General features: G+C 46.6%; 1 protein-coding gene across 2 annotated transcripts in view; it reads right to left on the reverse strand.

Annotated features, from left to right (window-relative positions):
* APBB3 (amyloid beta precursor protein binding family B member 3) overlaps window positions 1-15690 on the reverse strand; it is a 283221-nt gene that overhangs the window by 261431 nt on the left and 6100 nt on the right. Inside the window, exon 2 of one of the 2 annotated variants that reach the window (XM_040344807.1) lies at window positions 8926-9016. The exons of the other annotated variant lie outside the window; for it this stretch is intronic. The gene's annotated coding sequence lies outside the window, so the exon portion shown is untranslated. The remainder of the gene's footprint in view (window positions 1-8925; window positions 9017-15690) is intronic. 2 annotated transcript variants of the gene reach the window in all.

Genomic DNA, 15690 nt, shown 5'->3' on the forward strand with positions numbered 1-15690 from the left:
GCCAGTTATAGAAAACTAATTTTTTATTTTTCACTAGTCTATGCTGGGTACTAGGGATGAGCTTCGCGTTCGATACGAACGTATGTACGACTCGAACATCGATCGTTCGTCGAAACTCGAACAAAACGGGTCGTTCGTGCCAAATTCAAATGACGCAAAACGTCCCATAATTCACTGCGGCGTTGAGCGCTGATGATTGGCCAAGCATGCTGTATGTCCCGCATGCTTGGCCAATCACAGCGCTCAAAAAACGAAGAGCCATAATTGGCCAAAGCCAGGGTGGCTTTGGCCAATTATGGCTCAGGGGGATTAGTACACGCCCCACACTATAAAAGGCAGCCTGCAAGGCAGCCTTGTGTATTGTGTTGCGGTTGTTAATGAGAGCAGATGAGAGAGAGAGAGAGAGAGAGAGAGAGAGAGAGAGACAGAGACACAGTGTCTTTTCTACTAGATAGATAGATAGCAGGAAGGCTAGTCAGTATAGTTTAATCTACAGTTTGTAGAGAATATATTCACATCCCTAGGAGTTGTCAATATATTTATAAACTGTATAGATCAGCTAGATCTGCTATTAGTATCTGTCATTACCTGTTACTGCACGTGTGCAATTTATTTGCACAGAAACGCAGTCGCTGTTAATGCAAGTGGGCTATTGAATTGCAGAGAAACGCAGTCGCTCTTACTGCGTGTGTGCTGTTTAATAGCAACTAAACGCAGTTGGTGTCACTGCGTGTGTGCTGTTTCATAGCACCTGAACGCAGTCGCTCTTACTGCGTGTGTGCAGTTTACTAACACCTGAACGCAGTTGGTGTCACTGAGACTATTTTGTTACATAGCACCTGAACGCAGTCGCTCTTACTGCGTGTGTACAGTTTACTAACACCTGAACGCAGTTGGTGTCACTGAGACTATTTTGTTACATAGCACCTGAACGCATAAATATGGCTGGAAGGACAAAGGCAGAGAGTCACGAGGGCAACCAGGCTCTGCATCTAGAGGTAACGCTGGTGTTGGATGTGGTGCATCCTCTTCAGCACGTGGCCGTGGCCGCTCGTCCTTTTCGGGAGCTGGCCGCGTTGAGCCTCAACATGCAGAGAAATTAGTGGAGTGGATGACCAAGCCGTCCTCATCCTCCTCATCCTCTCTCACACAGACTGATCATAGTTTGTCTGGCAAAGCAGCTGCCAAGGCGTCCTCTTCCCTCTGCACAATGGCATCACACAATCCTTCCCTAGTCCCACCGTGTCCTTCTGAGGAGTCCCCCAAACTGTTTCAACACAGTGTTGGGTACATGCTGCATGAAGATGTGCAGCGTTTTGAAGACTCCGATGACGGAACACAGATAGAGGAAGGCATTGATGTGAGCCCAGGGAGAGGGGGTGGCCGAAAGGGACAACAATCTGGGAGTGATGTTCCCCCAGCTGGAGCATACTGCCAGGTTGTCGACAGTGATGATGAGGAGGGAGGGGATGATGAGGTCACTGACTCTACCTGGGTGCCTGATAAGAGAGAAGAGGAGAAGGAGGAGAAGGAGGAGAAGGAGGAGAAGGAGGAGAGGGAGGAGGGAGGAGGGGAGGGAGGGAGAAGAAGAGGAGGAAGAAGACGAGGCACAGGCACATCTCCAAAGAGGCAGGATGCCCTCCAGGGGTCAGCTTAAGGGCAGCACACCAACTGCATTACGTGGCACTGCTGTGTCTCAACGGTACAGCAAAAGTTCTTTGGTGTGGGCCTTTTTTGAACGTACCTTTGCTGTTTGCAACATATGTCTGAAGCATTTCTCGCGTGGCCAAAACATCACCCGCTTGGGCACCACATGCTTGTCCAGACATATGTCGAGCTGCCATGCAGCTCGTTGGCAAGCATACCAGAAAGACCCACACCAAAGCGGACCTCCCCTTGCCCTTCTGTGACCTCCAACCCCACTAGACCCCCAGTCCTCTCTGAAGCCTGCACTGAAGTTGTAGAAATAGGTGTGTCACAACCTAGTAGTGGTAGTACATGCGGGCAATCTACTGATAGTACCAGACAAATTTCCCTGCCCCAGCTGCTGCAGCGCCGAAAGAAGTACACTCCCAGCCATCCTCATGCCCAGCGGTTGAATGCTAGCTTAGCAAAATTGCTAGCACTTCAACTGTTACCTTTTCAGTTGGTAGATTCTGCCCCCTTCCGTGAGTTTGTGGAATGTGCAGTACCTCAGTGGCAAGTACCCAAACGCCACTTTTTCTCACGGAAGGTGATTCCGGCTCTCTACCGGCATGTGGAAGGCAATGTCCATGCCTCGCTGGACAGGGCGGTCAGTGGTAAGGTGCATCTTACCGCTGACCCATGGTCCAGCAGGCATGGACAGGGACGTTACCTGTCTTTTACGGCCCATTGGGTGACTCTGCTGGCAGCTGGGAAGGACGCAGGGCAAGGTACAGTAGTTTTGGAGGTTGTTTCGCCATCACGCCTCCAAAACACTACTACTGCTTGTGACACACCTCTCTCCTCCACCCCCTCCTCCTCTTCCTCTGTGGCCTCTTCCTGTGGTGATGTTTCCTCAGAACCAGCCGTGCTCCATAGGCGTACGAGGGGCTACGCAGGAATGCAGGCCAAGAGATGCCATGCGGTGCTAGAGCTGGTGTGCTTGGGAGACAGGAGCCACACTGGGGAAGAGGTTCTTTCAGCTCTGCAGGGGCAGGCTCAGAGGTGGTTGACGCCACGCCAGCTGAAGCCTGGAATGGTGGTCAGCGATAATGGCACCAACCTCCTCTCTGGCCTGCGACAGGGAAAACTCACCCATGTGCCCTTCTTTGCGCATGTTCTCAATTTGGTGGTGCAGCGGTTCTTGGGCAGGTACCCGGGCTTACAGGATGTCCTGAAGCAGGCCAGGAAAGTCTGTGTACATTTCCGGAGGTCATATAATGCCACTGCTCGGCTGACAGACCTCCAGAGGGAATACAACCTGCCCAAGAACCGCCTAATCTGCGACATGCCCACCAGATGGAACTCTACGTTGGCCATGCTGCAGCGGCTGCACACGCAGCAGAGGGCCATCAATGAGTACCTGTGCCAATATGGCAGCAGAACTGGCTCAGGGGAGCTTGGGTTTTTTTCACCACGCCAGTGGGCCTTGATCAGGGATGCATGCACTGTCCTGTCACCATTTGAGGAGGCCACAAGGATGGTGAGCAGTGACAGTGCATGCATCAGTGAGACTGTCCCGCTTATTCACATGTTGGAGCACACCCTACGTGGAATAATGGACAGGGCCCTTGAGGCAGAACAAAGGGAGGAAGAGGAGGACTTCCTTACCTCTCAAGGCCCCCTTTATCCAGACACTGTTCCTGCTTGCCCACCTAGAACACAGGAAGAGGAGGAGGATTGTATCAGCAGCATATAGGTGGAGCCTAGCACACAGCATCAACAGCAGCAGTCTTCAAGGGATCATTTACAGTCCCAAGGAACACGTGGACTTTTACGTGGCTGGGATGAGGTGGCTGTGGATCCTGTCGTCCTCAGTGACCCAGAGGACTCTGCCCCGAATGCCTCTGCAAACCTACGCTGCATGGCCTCCCTGATCCTGCAAAGCCTGTGTAAGGATCCTTGTGTGCGTGCTATCAAGGAGAGGGATCATTACTGACTGGCAACTCTCCTTGATCCACGTTACAAGAGTAAGGTAGCGGACCTTATGTTGCCATCGCAGAGGGAGCAGAAGATGAAACTTCTGCGGGAGGCCTTGCAGAAGGGTCTGTGCAATGCGTTCCTAGAACGGGGGGGGGATTACCAAAACCTGGCCCTGGACAACGTCTTGCTGAGGCTTCGGTGAGTCAGAGAAGGAGTGGTGGAGAAGGTGGCCGTCTGACCGATGCGTTCAGACAATTTTTTAGTCCGCAGCCCCAAGGTCTGACCGGTTCCAGCAACCATCGCCAGCATCTGGTTTACATGGTCCGGGAATACCTAGCGGCAAGATCCAACTTGGACACCTTCCCCACGGAAAATCCTCTGGCTTACTGGCCAGAGCTTGCACAGTACGCAATTGAGCTACTGGCTTGCCCTGCATCCAGTGTTCTTTCAGAACGCACATTTAGTGCTGATGGAGGCTTCGTGACCGATCACAGGGTGCGCCTCTCCACCGACTCGGTTGATCGACTGACCTTCATCAAAATGAATCAGGCTTGGATCAACACCAGCTACCAAGCACCTGATGCTGATGTTACTGAATAATAATTTTTTGTTGAAATGTCAGATCCCTTTGAGACTGCTGATGCTGAGTGACTGTCCTGTTATGCTGCTGATGGAATATCCTTCTCCTCCTCACTTTTTTTGCTGATAGCTAGTAAGAAATTTTGTTTTTCTGTGCTCCGCCACCAGTGCCTAAGGCCTAATTTTTCTGCCCCTGTTTAACAGGGGCGCCTAATAAAAAATGTTGATGCAATACTTTGCACGTGGCTCCTTGTTGCGCTCCAATTACAGATATTGGGAGGGGTTGCAGTGTTGTGTTGTGCCTACGGACACATTTTTGTGCCCCTGTATAACAGGGGTGTCTAATAACAATTTTTGATGCAATACTTTGCACGTGGCTCTTTGTGGCGCTCCAATTACAGTATGTTTGAGGGGTGCCCTTTTTTCTACAATTTTGCTTTCACAAAAAAATAATGGCCCCCCACCACCACCCCTAAAATAATCGAGATATTGTTGCCACACAGCACGTGCGCAAGCAGTATTAAATTACTTTGTTCTTATAATAATTTCATGTTGTGCAGGGGCATTTCTAAACACGTGCCACTACTATAGACACACAGGAGGTGTGATATTTGAAGGAATTTATTTTATTTTTTCACTTTAAGCATCATTTAAATCGCTGCTCCGGAAAAACGTCCGTTTTTTAAAAAAAAATTTCCATTGATACATGTTCCCTGGGGCAAGACCCGGGTTCTGAAAGACGTTTTCCAACATTAATTTGAATATTGGTCTTTAAAATGAGCGTTTTTGAATTCGAACGTTCGAGTCCCATAGACTTCAATGGGGTTCTAAATGTTCGTGCGAACCCGCGGTTTGTTCGAACCACGGGTATGTTCGGCTCATCCCTACTGGCTACTGACTTTAGCTTGAGTTTACAATTATTGACATTATTGCATTATTGCATTTCATTGCTCTATGGCTCTGTTGCATCTGTCAAAGTATAGCTAAAGGCAAAACTTTTTTTTCCATTTTAGATTGAGAGGAATTAGAACGCTTGCCAGTTTTTATTGCTGCCTGTGCCCCCATTAAAAAGGAGAAGTCTAGCCTAAGCTTTTTAGGCTGGGCTTCTCCTATGGGTCACAGGAGTGCAATTCGTTTTGCACTCATAGTAACCCATCTTCAGCAGAGAGCGTTCTGAAGTCCGCTCCCCACTGTAGTCACTTCCATCAGTCGGGGCAGAGCGTCATCCTGACTTCCAAGTCTGGATCCGCCAGCTGTCCTGATTGATGGCAGTCTCAGCCTCTCCACTTCTCAGCGCTCCAATGAGCGCTGAGAAGTAGAGCAGAAGCTATGCTGACTGACAGTCAGAATCGCTCTGCTCGGGGATCTGTGAGAACCGAGCCATCAGCGGTGATGGGTGACTCGGTTCTCAGTGCAGAGATGCCGGGGGACAGCTGCAGCATCGGTCTGATTCTGCATTCACGAGGTAAGTATGAATAAGTAATTAAAAAAAAAAAAAAAAAAAACAAACACACACACACATTCTTCTCTTTTAAGAAGATTCACCCTCTCTATTTAGCCTGTTTGTTGGAAGAACAACAAAAACAACAGCATAGTAGCTTTATATACTGTGAACCATTTGTAGCACCCTCTACTTTAGGTAGGTAGGTGCTAGAGTAGTGTTTGTGTTTTTTCTGCCAGTGCAGGTAAATTTAAATTTTCACAGGCCTAGCTGTGAGCTAGGCCTGTTTGTTTTTGATCTGGGGGCAGGGGAGTGGTTTAGTTTAGCAGCAGGTGACTAACATGTGCCTCAGATCTTGGGCGCCTCCTTCCAGTCAGAAGGTTCTGGAAAAGAGGCAGGGCAGAGTGCTGGAGTGACATGGGGTGTATTTGGGAGCCCTGGCTAATCCTCAACTAGGATTGGCAGGGGGCAGGCCTCCTATATATACACCCATTGTCAGCCTGCTATGGGAGGAGTTGTCGGGTGGAACAACTGAGATGAATAGCATGTTAGGCTGTGGTGGCCCTTGAGGGACCCCCTTCCTGGGGGGTGACCTCAGGACTGGAGCTCGGGAGCTTCTCTTTACACGGTCATTGAGAGGGGTCCTGGAACAGGAGCAGGAGGATGACAGCAGGAACACGGCCAGGGAACTCATTCAGGAGGGATACATGCCAGGGTCGGTGAGCGAGAAGCACAGTGAGAAGATTTGGGAGAGACATGCCAGGATTAGATGTGAAGCCAGAGGGAGAGACTGTGGTGTTGTTGAAGTTAAGTCGCTGCAGCCAGGAGGGATGGCAGGATTTGCATCAGACGTGCTGAGAGCAGTAGTCCACCAAGGATCAGTTAGCACAATTCTCTTCATCGAAAATGGCTACTAGGAAAATGATAGGACTTATTCAGAGTGAGGCCTAGCCATGTGTGAACGGTGACAGGAATCTAGATTTGGACAGTGAGAGGAAAGCAAGTGATCTCAAATAGTGTGCTGGAGATGTTAAGTAGCAGAGACTGCCAGTTTAGATTCAACTACATTTATTTCCATTACTAAAGGATTCATCATTTGGGCATCCCATGTCTCCTTTCCCCATCTAAGTTTAAGCCCCTATTCGAAAACAATAAAAACAAGTATAAGACTGTTCATTGACTGCAGGAAGTGTGTCAAAAATAGATGTCGAAACACGCAACAACCCCACAGGGGCACCGACACATAGACATATGCATTACACCTGTCTATACCAGCAGGTGGCGCTGCAGTATTATAATGTGTATATCTATGATATGATGTATGGGAGGAAGTACTGTTTTTCCTTTGTGTGAACTTGTTTAACCCTTTCATGCCTAAGCCCATTTCTGAAATTTGGTGTTTACAAGTTAAAATCTGTATTTTTCGCTAGAAAATTACTTAGAAACCCCAAACATTATATATATTCTTTAGCAGTGAATCTAGAGAATAAAATGGCGATTGTTGCAATATTTTGTGTAACATGGTATTTGTGCAGCAGTGTTTTAAACGCAACTTTTTGGGGAAAAAGACACTATAATGAATTAAAAAAATAAAAACAAAAACAATTAAGTTAGCCCAATTTTTTTTATAATGTAAAAGATGATGTTACGCCGAGTAAATAGATACCAAACATGTCACGCTTTAAAATTGCACGCACTGGAATGGCAACAAACTACGGTACCTAAATATCTCAAAAGGGTGACGCTTTTAAAAAAAAAAAAAAAAAATACGGTTACAAGGTTAGAGTTACAGAAGAGGTCTAGTGCTAGAATTATTGCTCTCGCTCTAATGATCACGGTGATACCTCACATGTGTGATTTGAACACCATTTACATATGCGGGTGCGACTTCCGAATACGTTTTCTTTGCTGTGCGAGCTTCTGGTCACAGGGGCGCTTTTTAAAAATGTTTTTTTTTATATTTTTACATTTTTAAAATGTATCACTTTTATTGCTGTCACAAGGAATGTAAACATCCTTGTGACAGTAATAAGCGATGACAGGTACTCTTTATGGAGGGATCGGGGGTCTAAAAGACCTCCAATCTCTCCTTTGCACTTCAAAGTATTGAGATCGCCGAAAACGGCGATTCTGAATACTGTGTATGTTTTTTAAATCCAGCGCCATTGGCAGCCGAGTAAACAGGAAGTGACGTATTTTCCGTGTTTACAGAGAGAAGACTTGGAACAAAGCCGTTTCCGGCTTTGTGCCAGTCTATCTCTAGGTGCCGGAGGTGGCCCATCGTGGATCTGGTCTCCCGGTGGGACAGGAGGCCCGGTAAGAGCGGTGGAAAGGAGGGGGGTGTCTCCTCCCGCATCTCCGGGAAAACAACCGAGCGGCTTTTAGCCACATCTGTTGCTAATCCCTGGAAAGCCGACTGTTGGCTCTAAAAAACGGTAGCTGCAGTTACGGCATCATCCCAGTATAACCCTCATAAACTTGAGGACGCATATATGCGTACGCTCAGCGGGAAGGGGCTAAGTTCAGTTCCTGTTTTCCCATGCTACATGGGAAAACACACACCATCCTACAGCATGACAGTTTGGTCAGAGTATTTTCTCTGCAAACAAGAAGCTTCCAGCGCATTATTTCAATACTCTGACCAAACTGTTTACCATCATCATTAAAAGTGAAAAGTAAAGGATAATCACAAATTTTGGGTTGTGCCCAGAGAAGTAATAGAGGGGAAATCTTCTCATGGGGACACTAGTGGTGACCTCATTGTACGATTTTATTACGAGAAAAATCAGAAAAAAAAGACTATGCTTGATCAGTAACAACAACATCAACAACAAAGCCTTTGCCCTATGAGAATTTTTGTACAATATTTCCTTCCTCGATTGCAACTTGCTGAGAAACAACGAGGAAAATGATCAATCGCCCAATTTTCCCTTAGTGTGTACCCCACTTAAGTCAAGTGCTTACCCTAAAAAGTCTTAACATTCAGAACATTTTAGGTTCTCCGTTTTGACTTGCCCCTTCCTAAAAGATAATTCTTCCTAGAGATAGAGACCACGTAAATTCTAGTCCGTTCTCAATATTTCTCATCTCAATGAATGCAAAATTCTCGTCTAGTCTTTTACAAACATGAACCTTGCTTCTACATTATAAAATGCAGCTGAAAAAAAAATGTATCTGTCTTTGCTGCCACTCTTCAGCTGTAACTGCTCTGTCATTTTATTCACCAATTACCCAGAGAATAATATCCTAGGCAGAACAGTTTTCAACAACAAATGTTTTTAGAAGAAATTAGTACTGACCTTTTAAGATATGTATAATCTTTTATGTTGCTTTGACACAAACTTATACTTTTTAATGGTTATAACAATTTTTTCTGTCTGTCCTTAGGATCTGAAATATAAAAATTAGGCATTGTTGGAAATGAAAAAACAAAAATTAAGTTACTTACTGGTAACGTTCTTTCCTGGAGTCTTTTAGGACAGCCACCTGAGAGACCTTGGCTCCTCCCCTCTGTAGGAAACACCGCGCCCGCCTTCTATAAATTTCCTCCTCCCCTGCTGGCTCCTCAGTTCTTTAAAGAGCACCTCCAGTTGCTGGGGAGACAAGAATATATGATACAAAATAGTTAACTATATCACATTTCCTGCATGGAAATCCTATGATTTTTCAATACACATTTGGGTGGGTACCCGGCTGTCCTGAAAGACTCCGGGAAAGAACGTTACCAGTAAGTAACTTCGTTTTTCCCCTAATCGTCTTTCAGGACAGCCATCTGAGAGGATAACTGAGCACTTACCCTTAGGGCGGGACCACAGGTTGTAAGACCTTGCGTCCAAAGGTCTGATCTTTAGCTGACAAGAGATCCACCCTATAGTGTCGTACGAAGGTGGCAAAGCTGGACCATGTCGCCGCTTTACAAATCTGTTCCGGCGTTGCTCCATCTCTTTCTGCCTGTGAGGCTGCCATTGATCTCATGGAGTGCGCTCTGATACCCTCTGAGATCTGTATGCCTCCTAACTTGTAAGCCTGTTCAATGGCTTCTCTTAGCCATCTCGCTATGGTGCGTCTAGTGGCTCTGTGCCCTTTCTTAGCTCCAGAATATAAAATAAATAAGGAATCCGTCTTCCTCAGTGTTTTTGTTACCTCTAAATAATGCAAGACCCATCTCCTGACGTCTAAATTATGAAACTTTACTTCTTGTTCTCTAGAAGGGTTTGGACAAAATGAAGGTAACACAACCTCTTGTTCCCTATGGAATCTCGAGACTACTTTCGGCAGGAATCCCATTTTACAAAAGGGGGGGTCTGATTGATAGGGCATCTATATCACAGACCCTTTTTGCTATGGTAATTGCTACCAGGAAGACTGCTTAGAGCGTCAGCGTCTTCAGGTTGCAATTCTCTAGTGGTTCAAATAGGATCTGCTGTCAAAGTTTGCAGCACTAATGACAGGTCCCACTTCGGAAAAACTGTACTCTGTATAGGTTTTTGTCTGCTCAGGGATCTGAAGAGTCGAATTATCCATGGATCGGATGCTAATCTTTTTTCCTGAAAAACCGAAAGTGCTGACACTTGACTCTTTAAAAGGTACTAAGGCTTAGTCCTTTCTCTACACCACTTTGTAGAAATTCTAAGACTGCCACTGAGCTCTGTGTGTTAAAGGTGTTTTCTGTGCACCAATTGTTAAAGCACTTCCACACTCTGATAGATGTTGCGTGTCTCCGCTTTCCTGCTTTTTAGCAGAGTTGCTATGAAGCGGCTTGAGAACCCTTTTGTTTTCAGCAGCTGCTCCTCAGACACCAGGCAGCCAAGTTCCACCTTTTCACTTGGGGGCAGTATATTGGGCCCTCGAAGAGTAGATCTTCCTGGATTGGAAGTAACCAGGGGGGCTAGTCCTAGTCCTAGTCCATCCCAGGAAGCCTATATTAACCGTTGCTCTACAGGTCTGCAGTGCTGTTCAACAGTGTTCCTATGCTTAGTTCCTGTCTGCAGTATAGTTGCTAGTTCCTGTTTGCAGAGTGCTTCGTTCATCTTCCGTGTACCGTTTTGGCTTGTTCCCGACTTCCTTGTCTGCCTGTGCCCCTGACTATTTGCATGTCCCACGGTTATCCTTGTCTGCCTGTTGCCCTGACCTTGGCTTGCCCATCACCACGGTTTGTCCTGCTGACTGCTTCCCCTTTCTCCCTGCGGAGTGTGACTTGAGGAATCTCGGGGATGCGACCTGGACCCAGTTGCGGCCAAGACCATCCTTACCATCAAAGGCTCTGGTGAATACAAAACTGGGTCTTAGACTCCGTGCCCTGGGTGATCTTAGGTTCACGTCTCTGCTAGCAGTAGTCGGCCATAGGATTCACCACCCTGTGGTGCATCCCTGACCCCAACGGGGTGCACTTGTCACCTGGCTACGGGTGACCTGACACCAAGGACTCCTGCTTGTGATCCCACATCTTTAATAGGAACATTTGCAGTGGCCGAAAATTATGATTTTTTCTATTTTTTCTTTGGGTAGAAATATTTTTTGTTGGACCGAATCTATTACATATTCCAAGTATGTTATCCGCTGAGTGGGTTGCAAGTTGGATTTTTCTATGTTTATTAGCCAACCCAGATTTTTTAGGAACGTCTGCGTGATCTCGAGGTTCTTTTGTAACCTTTCTAGAGATTCTGAAAAAAATAAGCAGATCGTCTAAATAGGCGATGATGGATAGAGGTAGACCGATATATCGGTCGGCCGATATATCGGCCGATATTTGGCCGTTTTTAAGAAATCGGCATCGGCCGATTATTGTAAAAAAATCGGCCGATTTTCGGCTGCCACGCTAAACCCCGCTCCACCTCCAGCAGCACGAGAAATTAATCCTTCAGCCTGGTAGCCTGCGCGCCGACCCCCCCCCCCCCCCTCTACCTCGGCGGGCTGTACTGTAGCATAAAGCAAACTTGTCACAAGCCCGAGCAACTGCAGTAGTTGTCTGCGCGAAGAGATCACACTTGTTATGCTTCCTGCATGCTGGGACGGTGGCGGGATTACTGAACATAGGCTCTAGGCTACGGCTCCAGCCGTAGCCTAGAGCCCATGTTCAGTAATCCCGCCACCGTCCCAGCATGCAGGAAGCTTTTGTGATCTCTTTGCGCAGACAACTTGTACTGCAGCTGCTCGGGCTTGTGACAAGTTTGCTTTCTGCTACAGTACAGCCCTCCGAGGTAGAGGGGGGGGGTGTCGGCGTGCAGGCTACCAGCAGCGTGGCTGAAGGATTCATTTCTCGTGCTGCTGGAGACTGGGGTAATGTACAGTATTCCTATCATCTCTGATAGGTGCCTCGGCTCTCTAGTGATTGTACATAGTACTCCAACTCACGTGGGAGCTCACAGGTGTCATCCAATGGACAGTGCGTACATGTCAGAGCACACCCCTCTCCTGTATACACACTCATTTTATATATATACATCCCCACCCACGGCCAGCTCCATCCATCCACCCCCCTCCACAATGCATCCCCCACCCACGGCCAGCTCCATCCATCCATCCCCCTTCACAATACATCACCCACCCACGGCCAGCTCCATCCATCCACCCCCCTCCCTCCATCCACAGCCAGCACCATCCATCTCTCCCCCTCCACAATGCATCCCCCACCCACGGCCAGCTCCATCCCCCTCCACAATGCATCCCCCACCCACGGCCAGCTCCATCCATCCACCCCCTTCCCTCCATCCACAGCCAGCACCATCCATCTCTTCCCCTCCACGGCCAGCAGCATCCAGCCATCCCCCTCCACAACGCATCCCCCACCCACGCCCAGCACTATTCATCCACCCTCCTCCACAATGCATCCCCCAGGCACAGCCAGCACCATCTTTCCCCCTCCACAACACATCTCCCACCCACGCCCAGCACCATCCATCCTCCTCCACAATGCATCCCAATCCAAAAATCGGCCGCAAAAATCGGCATCATATATCGGCCATCGGCTGCCCCGATTTCTAAATATCGGCATCGGCCAGAGAAAAACCCATATCGGTCGACCTCTACTTATGCCTTGGACTTGCAAGGGTGCAAGGGCTTCTGCCAGAATCTTTGTGAAGATTCTGAGTGAAGAGGAAAGGCCAAAGTGTAATGCCGCGTACACACGATTGTTTTTCGGCATTAAAAAAACGTTGTTTCTCAGCATGTCCAAAAAACTAAAGTTTTTCCAACTTCATCATTAAAAACGATGTTGCCCACACCATCGTTTTTCAAAAATATGAACAAAGCGCGGTGATGAACAACACGTACGACTGCACTCTAAAGGGGAAGTTCTATTTGCCTTTGGGCTGCTTTTAGCTGATTCCTTGTTAGTAAAAGATGATTTGAGCTTTTTTGTCTGTTACAGTGTGATGAATGTGCTTACAGTTTTACCAGAACGAGCGCCCCCGTCTCATAACTTGCTTCTGAGCATGCGCAGGTTTAAAACGTAATTTTAGCCCACACACAATCATTTTTTACAACCCGAAAAACAACATTTTTAACCACTTGACAACTGGGCACTTAAACACCCTTAATAACCAGACCAATTTTCAGCTTTCGGTGCTCTCACATTTTGAATGACAATAACTCAGTCATACAACACTGTAACCAAATGAAATTTTTGTCCTTTTTTTCCCCCACAAATAGAGCTTTCTTTTGGTGGTATTTGATCACCTCTGCGGTTTTTATTTTTTCCGCTATAAATGAAAAAAGAAAGAAAATTTTGTAAAAATTCTTCATTTCTATTATAACATTTTGCAAAAAAGTATTTTTTTTTCATAAATTTGGCCTAAAATGTATACTGCTAGATATCTTTGGTAAAAAAAAAAAAAAAAAAAAAAATTGGGTTATTATTTAGTCTGAGTGAAAGTTATAGGGTCTACAAGCTATGGTACCAATTACTGAAAATTGATCAATTTGATCACATCTGATGTACTGACAGCCTCTCTCATTTATTGAGACCCTAACATGCCAGAAAAGTACAAATATCCCCCAAATGACCCCTTTTTGGAAAGAAGACATCCCAAGGTATTTAGAAAGAGGCATGGTGAGTTTTTAGAAGTTGTAATTTTTTCCCACAATTCTTTGCAAAATCAAGATTTTTTTTTTTTTCACAAAATGTTCATATTCGCCGGTTATTTCTCACACACAGCATATGCATAACACTAATTACACCCCAAAACACATTCTGCTATTCCTCCCGAGTATGCCGATACCAAATGTGTGAGACTTTTACACAGCGTGGCCACATACAGAGGCCCGACATGCAGGGAGCACCATCAGGCGTTCTGGAACACCCAGACCAATTCTGACATTCCTCTCCTACATGGAAAAATCATCATTTATTTGCTAGAAAATTACATAGAACCCCAAAACATTATATATGTTTTTTTTTAGCAAAAACCCTAGAGAATACAATGGCGGTCGTTGCAACTTTTTATCGCGCACGTTATTTTCGCAGCAATTGTTCGAATGTGTTTTTTTGGAAATAAAACGGTTTTGTGCTTTTAAAAAAAAAAAAAAAAACATTAAAGTTAGCCCAATGTTTTTGCATAATATGAAAGATGAAGTTACGCCGAGTCAATAGATACCCAACATGTCACCCTTCAAAATTGCACACGCTTGTGGAATGGCGCCAAACTTCGCTACTTAAAAATCCCCATAGGCGACGCTTTAAATATTTTTACTGGTTACATCTTTTTAGTTGGAGAAGAGCTCTAGGGCCAAAAGTATTGCTCTTGCTCCAACGTTCGCAGCGATACCTCACATGTGTGGTTTGAACACCGTTTTCATATGCGGGCGGGACTTACGTGTGCGGTCGCTTCTGTGTACGAGCACGCAGGAACAGGGGCGCTTTAAAAAAAAAAAAATTATTTTTATTGTTCATTTCACTTTATTTAATTTTAGTTTGATACGTTTTTCCCCAAAAATAAATGTTTTGATCACTTTTATTCCTATAACAAGGAATGTAAACATCCCTTGTAATAGGAATATAGCATGACAGGTCCTCTTTACAGTGAGATATGGGGTCAATAAGATCCCACATCTCACCTCTAGGCTGGGAAGCCTGAAAAAAATAAAAAAAAAATAAAACGATCCTGGGTTTCGATCGTAGCGGTGAGTCAGAAGAAGCACCGGAGGGAGAAGGGAGGGGAGACGTCCCCTTTCGCCTCCCGTAAGAACAATCAAGAGGTGGAACAGCCGACATGATTGTTCTTATGGTGTAGGGAATCGCCGGCTGAAAAAAATGATATCTGAATGATGACTGTAGCTGCAGGCATCATTCAGATATCCCTGCACAAAGTCAAGGACGTCATGACGGCCGGTGGGCGGGAAGTGGTTAAAACGCATTTTTTTCCCAGAGTATTAGCCGGGGTATTGCAGAGTATTGGTGTTGGGGAATTGCAGAGTATTGGTGTTCGGGTATTGCAGAGTATTGGTGTTCGGGTATTGCAGAGTATTGGTGCGGGGGTATTGCAGAGTATTGGTGCGGGGGTATTGCAGAGTATTGGTGCGGGGGGTATTGCAGAGTAATTGCGCAGAGTAATTGCGCAGGGGTATTGCAGAGTATTGCCGGGGAGTAATGCAGAGTATTGCCGGGAGTAATGCAGAGTATTGCGCAGGGGAGTAATGCAGAGTATTGCGCAGGGGAGTAATGCAGAGTATTGCGCAGGGGGGTATGCAGAGTATTGAGCAGGGGGGGTATGTAGAGTATTGCGCAGGGGGTGGTATGCAGAGTACTGCGCAGGGGGGTATGCAGAGTATTGCGCAGGGAGGTATGCAGAGTATTTCGCAGGGGGGTATGCAGAGTATTGCGCAGGGGGGTATGCAGAGTATTGCGAAGGGGGGTATGCAGAGTATTGCGCAGGGGAGGTATGCAGAGTATTTCGCAGGGGGGTATGCAGAGTATTGCGCAGGGGGGTATGCACAGTATTGCGCAGAAGGGTATGCAGAGTATTGCGCAGGGGGGGGGTATGCAGAGTATTTCGCAGGGGGGGGGTATGCAGAGTATTTCGCAGGGGTGGGGGGGTATGCAGAGTATTTTGCAGGGGGGGGGGGTA

Source organism: Rana temporaria, chromosome 3, assembly GCF_905171775.1.
Source record: "Rana temporaria chromosome 3, aRanTem1.1, whole genome shotgun sequence".
NCBI classification, from domain to species: domain Eukaryota; kingdom Metazoa; phylum Chordata; class Amphibia; order Anura; family Ranidae; genus Rana; species Rana temporaria.